The sequence below is a fragment of the Ruditapes philippinarum genome, unplaced genomic scaffold (assembly GCF_026571515.1).
Source record: "Ruditapes philippinarum isolate M1 unplaced genomic scaffold, ASM2657151v2 ctg4724_1_1_1_1, whole genome shotgun sequence".
In the NCBI taxonomy this organism is placed as follows: Eukaryota; Metazoa; Mollusca; class Bivalvia; order Venerida; family Veneridae; genus Ruditapes; species Ruditapes philippinarum.
The window spans coordinates 9,434-20,431 of NW_026867150.1; positions in this window are offsets into that span (position 1 = coordinate 9,434).

A 10,998-nucleotide genomic window follows, 5' to 3' on the forward strand; every position below is an offset into this window, starting at 1 on the left:
CTACACAGCTCTTTGATGACCTTGCTCTCAAAATTCCTTCCCTGGTCACTATGAAATCTTGCTGGAAAGGAGTAATGGGAGAAGAAGTTCTCGAAGAGGACTCTTGCAGTCGTCTGTGCCGTCTGGTTGCGGGTTGGAATGGCCTGTGCGTAGCGAGTAAAGTGATCTGTGATGACCAAAATGTTCTCGTACCCACCTTTAGATTTCTCCAAAGACAAATAGTCTATACAAACCAACTCCATAGGATGTGTACTCTAAAAGGGTACCAGGTGGGCTTGGGCTTTAGCTGGTGACTTCCTTCTCAGGCAGTTGGAACAGGTTTGAACCTTCCTGATGACATCCTTCTCTAGCCCCAGCCAGAAAAACCTCTGTTTCACCAACCAAAGGGTTCTGTCTCTACCTTGGTGACCAATATCATCATGGAGTCCCTTCATGGCCCACTCTCTAAAACCCTCAGGCAAAACCAGCTGAAAAAGTTGCTGTCCATTAATTTCGCATCTTCTGTAGTGTACGCCGTCTCTGATGGTAAAGGATGGTCTGTGTCTGAATAGCTTCTGTACTGCTTTAGGCTCATGGCTGAGTTGGTGTTTGTTGAGATGTATCTTGTTGTCCACAATCTCATACAACCTGGAAATAATTGGGTCCTTGGCCTGTTCTTCCTTCCAGTTGATCTTGGAAATACCTGAAGATAAAAATGTGTCTTCAAAATGCTGGGACTCTAACATACCGTTACCTGTAAGAAAATATGACTCGGCAAGGGGATGTTCATCTGTTCTGGCTCTGGCTTCTGTACACATGGCCTTGATGACATCTGTAAACATGATTTCTTCATTTTCTTGAAGGTTAGGCCTCCTGCTCAAACCTATCAGCGTCACTGTTCTGGTTACCTGGCTTGTAAACGGCTTTAAAGTTGTAGTTCTCAAGAGCAGCTAACCATCTATGACCAATGGCATCTAACTTGGCAGAAGAAGAAACATATGTAAGTGGGTTGTTGTCAGTTCGGACAATAAAGGTGTTTTCCATACAGGTAGTCATGAAACTTCTCTGTGATGGCCCACTTCATACACAAAAACTCCAACCAACTTGTGTGCTGGGTAGTTCTTCTCACTGGCACGTAGACCTCTGCTGGCATAGCTAATAACACGTTCTAGACCATCTTGTTCTTGGTATAAAACACTACCAAGACCTTCTGTCGAAGCATCTACAGAAACAATAAATGGTTTAGAAAAATCAGCATAACCAAGAATAGGTGAACGAGTTAAAAAATGAATTATAGTGTCGAAAGCGTGCTGTTGCTCATCACCCCAAACCCAAGGAGTTTTACTCTTCTTGGACTTCTTGGATGCCTTGTTGGTTGGATGACCTACTAAAAGTTCATTAAGAGGTTTAGCAATTTTAGCATAATCTTTACAAAAACGTCTGTAATACCCTGTAAAACCATGAAATGTACGTAGAGTTTTAAAATTATGTGGTACTGGCCAAGTAGTCAAAGGAGCAATTTTCTCAGGATCTGTATGGATACCTTCTGAGGAAACAACATTATAACCTAAATAAGAAACACTCGAACTGAAAAATTCACACTTTAAAGGTTTTAATTTAAGATCATGCTCTCGAAGACGCTCAAAACAAGCTTCTATTCTATTGAGATGTTCATCGAAAGTCTGCGAAAAAATCAAAACATCATCTAGAAAAATAAGACACTCTTTTAAATTTAAATCGCCCATACAGGTTTCCATTAACCTTTGAAATGTGCTTGGTGCGTTGGTGAGACCAAAAGCCATTCTCTCACATTCGTAAAAACCAAGTCTTCCAACACTAAAAACTGTCTTCTCCTTGTCTTCCTCGGCTATCTCGACATGCCAATGTCCACTACGTAAATCTAGTTTGGAAAAATATTTAGCATTAACAAGAGAATCTAACATGTCATCTACACGAGGCAAAGTATAAGCATCTTTGATGGTTCTTCTGTTCAGTTCACGCAAATCTTTACAAAATCTTAAACTGTTATCTTTCTTTCTGACGACCAAAACAACATTGCTACAATAAGGAGATTGACTTTCTCTAATTGCGCCACAATCTAACATCTCCCGCAAATGTTGGCGACCTTCTTCATACATTGATGGTGGAAGTCTCCTGTAAGGTTGTTTAAAAGGTTTATTATCAGTAAGTTTAATGTGATGTTTAACCAAGTCAGTTTTGCCAATATCTGTAAAAGATTTAGAGAAAATATTTTCCCAATTGCCTAAAATCTGCTGAGCTCTAATATACTGCTCCTCTGTCAAGTTTTCCTCGTGTACCTTTATACCTAAGTCCTGTAAATATTTAAAGATATTTCTGGTTTAGTAGAACATTGTTTTTCAGGTTTCCATGAGTCCACAACTTTTACCTCTGAAAGAGAACAAATATGGGTATTGGGTAGAATTTTGATGGGTTTACAAGTAATATTGCACACACGGACTGGTACTCTAGCAGTAGTTCCTTCACCATCAAGGGAGACAACTTGAGGACAAATATTCAAACCAGCTAACTGTGGTTTACCAGTAGCCTCTGTAATAGCTGTTGATATACCAATATGATTCCTAACAAGACCTGAAATAGTAGAAACTTGATTATGATGAATCACAATAGGAAATTTGTTGGTTGACTTAACAGAAGTTAGGTTTGTACATGTCATTGCATCCAACGCAATTCTGTATGCATCTAAAGAAGAAATATTATGATTAAAATCATTGTTACATAAACGCAACACATTTGTACCAATAATACCAGGTACATCTTGGCGGTTTTCTGTATCCGGCACAACTAAAATAGGAACAGAAACACCAGGATCTAAAATAGAAGGTATTAAAATATCACCCTCAATATATCCAATATATGGTAACTTATTACCACTAGCACCTACAATATCAAGATTAAAATCAGTTAAATCACACAAATCAGGTTTGGGTTCAAGTGAATTGTATAATGATTCTGAAATCAAGGTAATCATAGACCCTTATCAACAAGTACATCAGTTTCCATACCACAAATAACAGCTTTGCCTTGATTGGCTTTGCCAACCATTCTGTCTACCAAGTTACTAACTTGTACTTTAGGGCCTTTACCCACATTGACTTCCTCAGTTTTCCCTACAACAGAGGAGTCTACTCTTTTGGGTCGTTTTTACCTTTAAATGTACTGTTTGACCTGTTACTGCTTGACCTATTATCAACATAACTCTTACTATCAGAATTATCTTTCTTAACATATCTAGGTCTATGTTGGTTATAACTCTGATAGTTTCCATCACGTCTCTGGTAATTATACCTATTTCTAGTAAAATAAGTGTTACTGGAACTTGCAGTTTCTTTTGGCTTCTCCTTTATCTGTTTTTCTAAAGAGAGCATTTTATTCATAAGTAAATCTATTTTACCAGTAAGATCATCAATAGTTTTCTTATCAACTGGTGTGGACTGCTGGGCTACATTAACAGAAGCTGAAATATTGCTTGAAGCTGACAATTCATATTCAACAGAACGCACTTCTCTTAATAATGTGTTATAATCTGAAATTGAATTATATTTATTTCTGGTAAGAATCTTCAACTTCTCATCACGCAAACCTGTCCAAAATTTAGAACGTAACATATCATTTCTAGCAGCAACTGTAACAAGTCCACTTTCAACTGCGACTTGAAGTAAAGCTTCGAGACGACACCCATAAGCAGTAACATTCTCTGAAATTTTCTGAGATGCATTATAAATAGATTTCATTACAGACTCATTGGTAGATACTTCACCAAAAAGAATATCAAGTTAATCTAAAATAACACCACTTGATGCATGTTCACCCAAAGAAATAAGTGTACGTCTTGCAGTACCTCGCAATGACCTTCTAATAACCTGTAAAATAACTTGTTCAGGTAAATTTTCTGAAATTAAACATTTAGTTTCAAATCTCCATACAGCATAAGAATCGTCACCCTTTAAAGGAGGTTGGTCAACTGAAAAATAAGGCAACTGTGGTGTCTCGAACTTCGGTACCTGAATTTGTGATTGATGCATAGAAAAATCATGATCTTGAGAAGCTCTAATAAAATCAGACAATGGTAGCTTAGGAGCAGGTTTGCTTGTACTAACAAAGCTGCATACTCAGATTTAGTTAGCACAACATAATCTCCATTACTCTTTAAAGCCTCTAAAATCTGCTTAAGTTGAGCATCGGACAAAGGTGCATCTTCACCTAATCCCATGCCACCTTTATCAGAAAAACCCTTAGCCATTTTAAACAAAAATGTTTAATGACTAGAATATGAACACAATATACACAAATAAAACCTGTAAAAGAAAGTTCAATAATAGCTGAAAATGAAAAAATTAGTGCACCTGAAATTTAATAAATAATATTCACATTGACCTGGCCACCACCATGGAATATACTCCTTGAAGAATATGTCAACAAGTTTTATAAACCATAGAAAAATTACAATTAAGTAATTATCTTCAAATGCAGTGCAGTTCAGCCTAAACTTTAAAAAAAAAAAACTTACAATAATTCCCAGCGTTTACAGTTAAACCACTTCAAAAAAACTGCAGCAGCTGTGACACCCCTTGTAAAATCGCGAATGAGTAAGCTATTTGGTGTTCGGTCACCAAATAACAAGAACGGAATAACGCGAAAAACAAATAAATATTGTGTATGATATTATTACCGAACACAAAAGTTTAACAACGAAAATATGTCAGGAGTACACAACTGAGTTATGGTACGTAACTATAACTACATTACACAACACTATGCTGAATAGTGAATAACACGTATAAATTATCAAATACTGTATACAAAATTTTACAAAATGGTATACAGAAACGTTATATCAATTTCTCAGATCACAATATACTCAACCGTCGTCTGCTCAAAATTTACTATTTACACATATGCTGAAACACAAAATGACAACACAACACAGAACATATAACACTTACCTTACACTCTCCTCTTCTCAATCATACATCTATGGTAAGCAAAGTGCAAAGAGTATGTGAAAACAGTATGCAAAGAAAGTGTGCTCGATAGTTGGGCAAGAATAAATCAGACCGAAGGATTGGGACAACTCAATAATTTAAACACACCCTAACGTTTAAAAAAAAAAATGATGAATAAATAACACACCCTATACTTTGTGAAAAAAAATACTGCAAATACCAAAAATACCCCAAGACGCTGTGTTGTACTGAATATTAACTCTATCTAGATCCAAAACAATGACAAAAATATATCCCTAATCGATTATTTACTCAGTAAAGAAAAAAAATCGGAAAGAAAAAAAAAATACCTCACGAAAATATATGACAAATCAGTTTACATATTCACAAAATATGATAAACAAGATCAACAAGGAAAGGCGGCGTTCAATGAACGCAACCCCCACATGACCCAGCAACAAGAACCAATGGCAAGGAGCCCAGGGGGACCCCAAACAAAAACAGGACAGAGCACGGACAGGTTAATCATTAAATGATAATTAATTTGTAACTGATAAGGAATTCAAAGAAAATAAAAATAGGCCCACAAAGGGGAAGGGGACAGGAGACCGGGGGGAGGGGGTGGGGAGTAATCAAAGAAATAAAAACTAGAGGCAATGGGGAAGATACTTACCGTAGACGAGAAAACAACAAGGGACACAAGCAAAAGTGTCACCAAAACAGTATGAAACAACATAAGACATACAACTGAGGAACACAGTTCACAAATCTCTATACAAATATATCACATCCAATAAAATCCTAAGCAATATTTACACAAAATACATTCCTAATCCGCTATATAGCAAGAGATACCTGCTAAATATGCATTCAAAATTTTAAATGTTCCTCCTTTCCTCATCCCGCGTTAGTCATCCGGTTTCCGTAATAACTACACGTCGTAGAAATTCCTCAATCCTCTCAAGTATAGATGAAAATCAATAATGAATACGCGAGTGTGCACACTAATAACTTAAATAACACTAGCGCTAGATTTCACATAAAATAACTCCTGATGCATCAACCTTTCACAATTAGGATCATTCAATGATCTGAAACAAATCCTTCCTGGTTTCTTCAAAAATCGGGGGTCCTAACGGCTCTGCTGGAAATTCCTCACCTCTAGGAAAATACGTGGTCGGATTCACATCCGTGACCTGTAGATTGGCTCTCTCGCTCAATCGCTACCGATGGACGTAAACTCGTAAACCTCCTCTGCCCAGACACTGTGGCTTCTCGTAGACCACACTGGCCACCAATGTCACAGGGTAGAATTAATAATACAAACTCCTGGCATAGGTTCGTTAATTTAATATAATACGAAGAAAAAGCCTAAAAACATGAATACATGATTATAATACAAGTTAATTAAAACATAAATGAAATACAACAATACAACAATTGAACGATGCAAATTAGAATTATTTCAAGTAAATGAATAAAATGAAAATAATCTTACCACAGCGTCTCAATACAAAAAGTAAATAATTTAATAATAAATTATTTCCAAAAATTCTATTAAATAAACTTAAAGAATTTATGTACTAAGTAGAATTGTATATCTTAACTCGTAAGAGAATAAAGACGAAGTGAAGTGGGAATTTGGAAGAAAGAAAAATGTAAAAACCAATCTAAAACTTCCTCTCAAAACTCTTTCATACAACGTACAAAACGATTGGACAATACAAAAACAGTTCACAAAATTGCACGAGATACAGACATACATAGTTGAATTGTTTCGGCCGTATCCGTGAATTTCCGCTCATAAGCGTACGTTACGGAACCATCCGATACAATACAATAGCATACGATCACAGACGCCACGGAGACAAACGATAATCGACGCATGCGCGGACATTAAGATTACTTTTCCCGCGACTAAATGACGAACAGTGCACGGCAAAATGAACAATTAATATAATTAATAAAACGACCCGTGACAATAAATTAGTTCTATAGAAGAAGACGTTTAAATATTGTTTCTATATTTAGCTCTAGAGACCCCTATAAGTGGCCGATTAAATAAATATGAGCAGACTAGATAAAAGACTACCCAAGAATCTTACAGACAAAGTTTGGTGATCATCTATCAATTAGTTTTGTAGAAATAGACGTTTAAAAGTATTTCTATTTTTAGCTTCAGCTGCCCCTACAAGGGGCCAATCACAATAATATGAGCACTAACTAAGACTACTGTCAGTTAATAATAAATAAGATTAAGACTGACCACAGTAACTGTCAAACCCTGCTGTAGTGGTCATATATTTTGCATTATTTTATTTTTCGTAGTCTCAGGGGAACACACTGCAACATAGAGCAAAATGTTTCAATAACTAGAAGGGCGAGTTAAAATTGAGCTGGACTGGCCTTTCAGCAAGTTCATTTGAAAAGTAACACTGTAAAACAGTTGTTTTCTGGTGAGCGACTCTTTTAGACAACATTCATGTCATGTTTGGTAAAACCCTATTTTAACAGATCATAGGAATTTCTATGGATACTTATTGTGCAACCCTGGTCGCCGATTTGTTTTTGTACCGCTATGAAACACTTTATGTTGAGTCTCTCTAAAACAATAAGATGTTATAGTCGCATTGATACCTTGATGATATTTTTAATTTAGATAATTCTTATTTTGATCATATGGTGTCCGACATGTATCTCCATGAACTACAACTTAATAAAGCGAACTCTTAAAATTTCAGTAGAGGAAGACGTACTCCATGCAACATCTTACGGGGTATATGTTTCTCAATTAAATATATTCACTAGAGCTTGTACCAACGTAAAGGATTTCAACGAACGTAATATTTTTATTACCAGCAAGCTTCTAAAATGGGGCTACCGCTATCATAAATTACGGAAATATTTTACAAATTTTTACAAACGTAATTTTGATTTAATTTCAAAATTCAATAGTGATATAAAAACTCTTCTGCGACAAAGGCTTAGCCTGAATGTTTTTTATGGGGATGAAATTTACAAACTTCGTAAGATTTTGGGTCATGGTAATTTTTCTGCTGTTTTTACTAAAATCTGGAAACAAAGTGATCCCTCGGAAGCATTAATCACAACAAAATTATAAGAGAATTGCAGACTCGGTTTGATTGAGTCTGTAAATAAAAGTCATTAAACGTTTTATAAGAGGTTATGACCCTTCTGTTTTAAGGCAGTTGGACACTACCCTTTTCTCTTTTGAATACATCTGACGGACCAAGTGGGAGACTCTATGATGGACAGTTCTTAAAGCCCTTTCGGACTGAATTGTCTTAATGTTCTTCTGCCTTGCTTCGCCGTGTAGCTGATTTTCTTGTCTTCCTTTAGGTCATTGAGTACTTTTGTAATGGTCATTGGGTTTACTTTTATATGTTTCTACATGTTGGTGTTTCTACATTCTGCTTAAGCCGGTGCTAGGGGGCGTGGACGGTAACTTGCACTTTCCAGTACCGTCCATGAACAGGCTCAATCAAACCGAGCCTGCAACATTTTCAATTTTGCCGTTTTTCTCTATTTTACTTATTTAACCTTTTGTAACAATAACAACTGTTAGAATATCACTTGGCGGAGTTTCACTTTACTTACACTGTCTCGTTTATAGGAACATGGTGGGGCTAAGAGTTAGGTTTGGTGCACCATTAACCGGTTTAAACTTTCCATCAATACTTGTGCTGCTGAACGTTCCAAGACGGCGCCCCTCTGTGTTCCCCAGATGTATGTATATGTTGTTTTATACTGTTTTTGTGACACTTTTGCTTGTGTCCCTTGTTGTTTTCTCGTCTACGGTAAGTATCTTCCCCTTTGCCCCTAGCCTTTCTTTAATTTACCCACTCCCTCTTCCTTGGGTCTCCTGTCCCCTTCCCCCGTGTCCTTATTTTGTTTGGGGTCCGTCTGGGATCCTTGTCGCTGGTTCTTGTTGCTGGGTCGTGTGGGGGTTGCGTTCATTGAACGCCGCCTATCCTTATCATATTTGGTACCTATCTAGCGTAAATCTAAATAATAAACATAAAGTTAAAATCTTGTCAAAAATCCATTTCATTCTATAACATGCAAAACACGATGTTCAACATATGAAAAAAACTTCATATTGTTTGTTGAAATCCTGTAGCTTCATTATCTGGATTCATTAATTCTACATTTGATCAACTATAATCAAATAAATTGTACATGAAGATGAATATTATGTTTAATTTGGATGCCTGAATCCCATGAAGTGTGGCAAGACCCAGGTGAAAAGTCTCCGCCAGCCATTAATCCTTTGGCGGAATTTATCTAAGAAATTTCTACTGACGCAAAAGATAATCAGTCTCATTTAAAGATGAAAACATCTATGTATACATGTATACATTTTGTATTGCCCCGGGTTACTGTAACTATGGCAAATCTAAGCCGTGTGACTTGGCAATCTGCAATCTTATTAATTTCTTTATTGTACCTTTTGATAAGGTGTACATTCAAAACAAATGAGTGTAACTCTTTTTATTCTCTTTCTCTGTGGATTTTATGATGAACGTCTAGGAATTTTCCGAACATCCCTCGTAGAACAGAGAAAAACACAATCTATTAAGAAAGCCCAAGAAGACAAAATTGAAAATGTTGCAGGCTCTGTTTGATTGAGCCTGTTCATGGACCGTACAGGAAAGTGCAAAAAATATTGCAGGCTCTGTTTGATTAAGCCTGTTCATGGACCGTACAGAAAAGTGCAATTTACCGTCCACGCCCCCTTCAACGGCTTAAGAAGAATTCAACATTTAAGACACAAAAATGGTGAATTTTTAATTGCAAAACATCCACTGATGTATTCATATAGCGGTTATCAAAGAACTTCCAATGTGAAACGTTATTGCCATACCATGAAAAGCGGCATATGGTTTCCAAGTAAAAAAAAAACGTGTGCCCTAAACGAGAAAACAATGGGCGAAACGAAAAAAAAAATAGAATTTCAAAAGGGGACAAGTGGTTATGAAGTCTGCATATCACAGCTGTTAAAAGACAACATTTAGAAGCAGGCAACATATCCTTAGGGTGATTCAACAATATTCCGATAAGGAACACTGGAACCACCCCACGAGAGAAAAACATATTGGATAGAAATAAAAGTACCGAAATATGCAATAACAACAATAATGTCGTGCTACACGATCTTCAAGGATCCCCTTATCTAAATAATTGGTCGTAAGCCTTCGTTTTCTGTTCTTTATATTCAAGTTTGTTAGTTTGTTAACTAAGATTCTCAGCGTTACAGCGACGTTCTATGTTTGCATATGAAACACATATCAACATAGGTATTAGACTGTGTAGTTTAATAACAATACATCGTCAAAGATATATAAGTTAGGAGAATCATCCAAAGTCTTTATATTTTGAATTGTTTCTTTACTCACAATATTTTTTATAGAAATTTACTTCAAGTGACAGACGATTATAAGGTTTAGTTAAAGTCAGTTTCAAGAAACGTCTTATTATTTTAGCCAATCAAAATGATTGTTTTTATTCACTGCGGGGATGGGATGATGCTTCACAAGCATATAACTAGATATCTGGTACTAAGGACGTTTTATGATTTCTGTTAAATACCTTTGGCATAAATTATTTTTGGAAATATATTTTTGGTTAGTTTTGGTTTGGTTCCGTACGGTTAAGTTATATTAACATAACTGCAAATCGGCTCTTACTCGGCAGTAATTAGTGTAACCGCTTTTTTCATGAAGAAACCAGTGCTGATAGTAAAAATTGTGATTGGCATATTTTGATTTGCTCAGCTCAGCTCGCAGAGACAAATGAGTACACAGTAACTTTTTGATATCCTTTTAACTCTAAGAAAAATGTCAATTATTAATTGCTGACTGTTAATATTTTCTAGAAAAAGTAAGCAAAACTTTATTTTGTTTCACATGACAGGAATGAATTGCATTAACAATCCTAGGTATTGTTGAAAACTCATTGTTTTACTTGCCAGATTAAGTAACTTGATCCCTTCCTTGTTTGTACGTGACTGCTG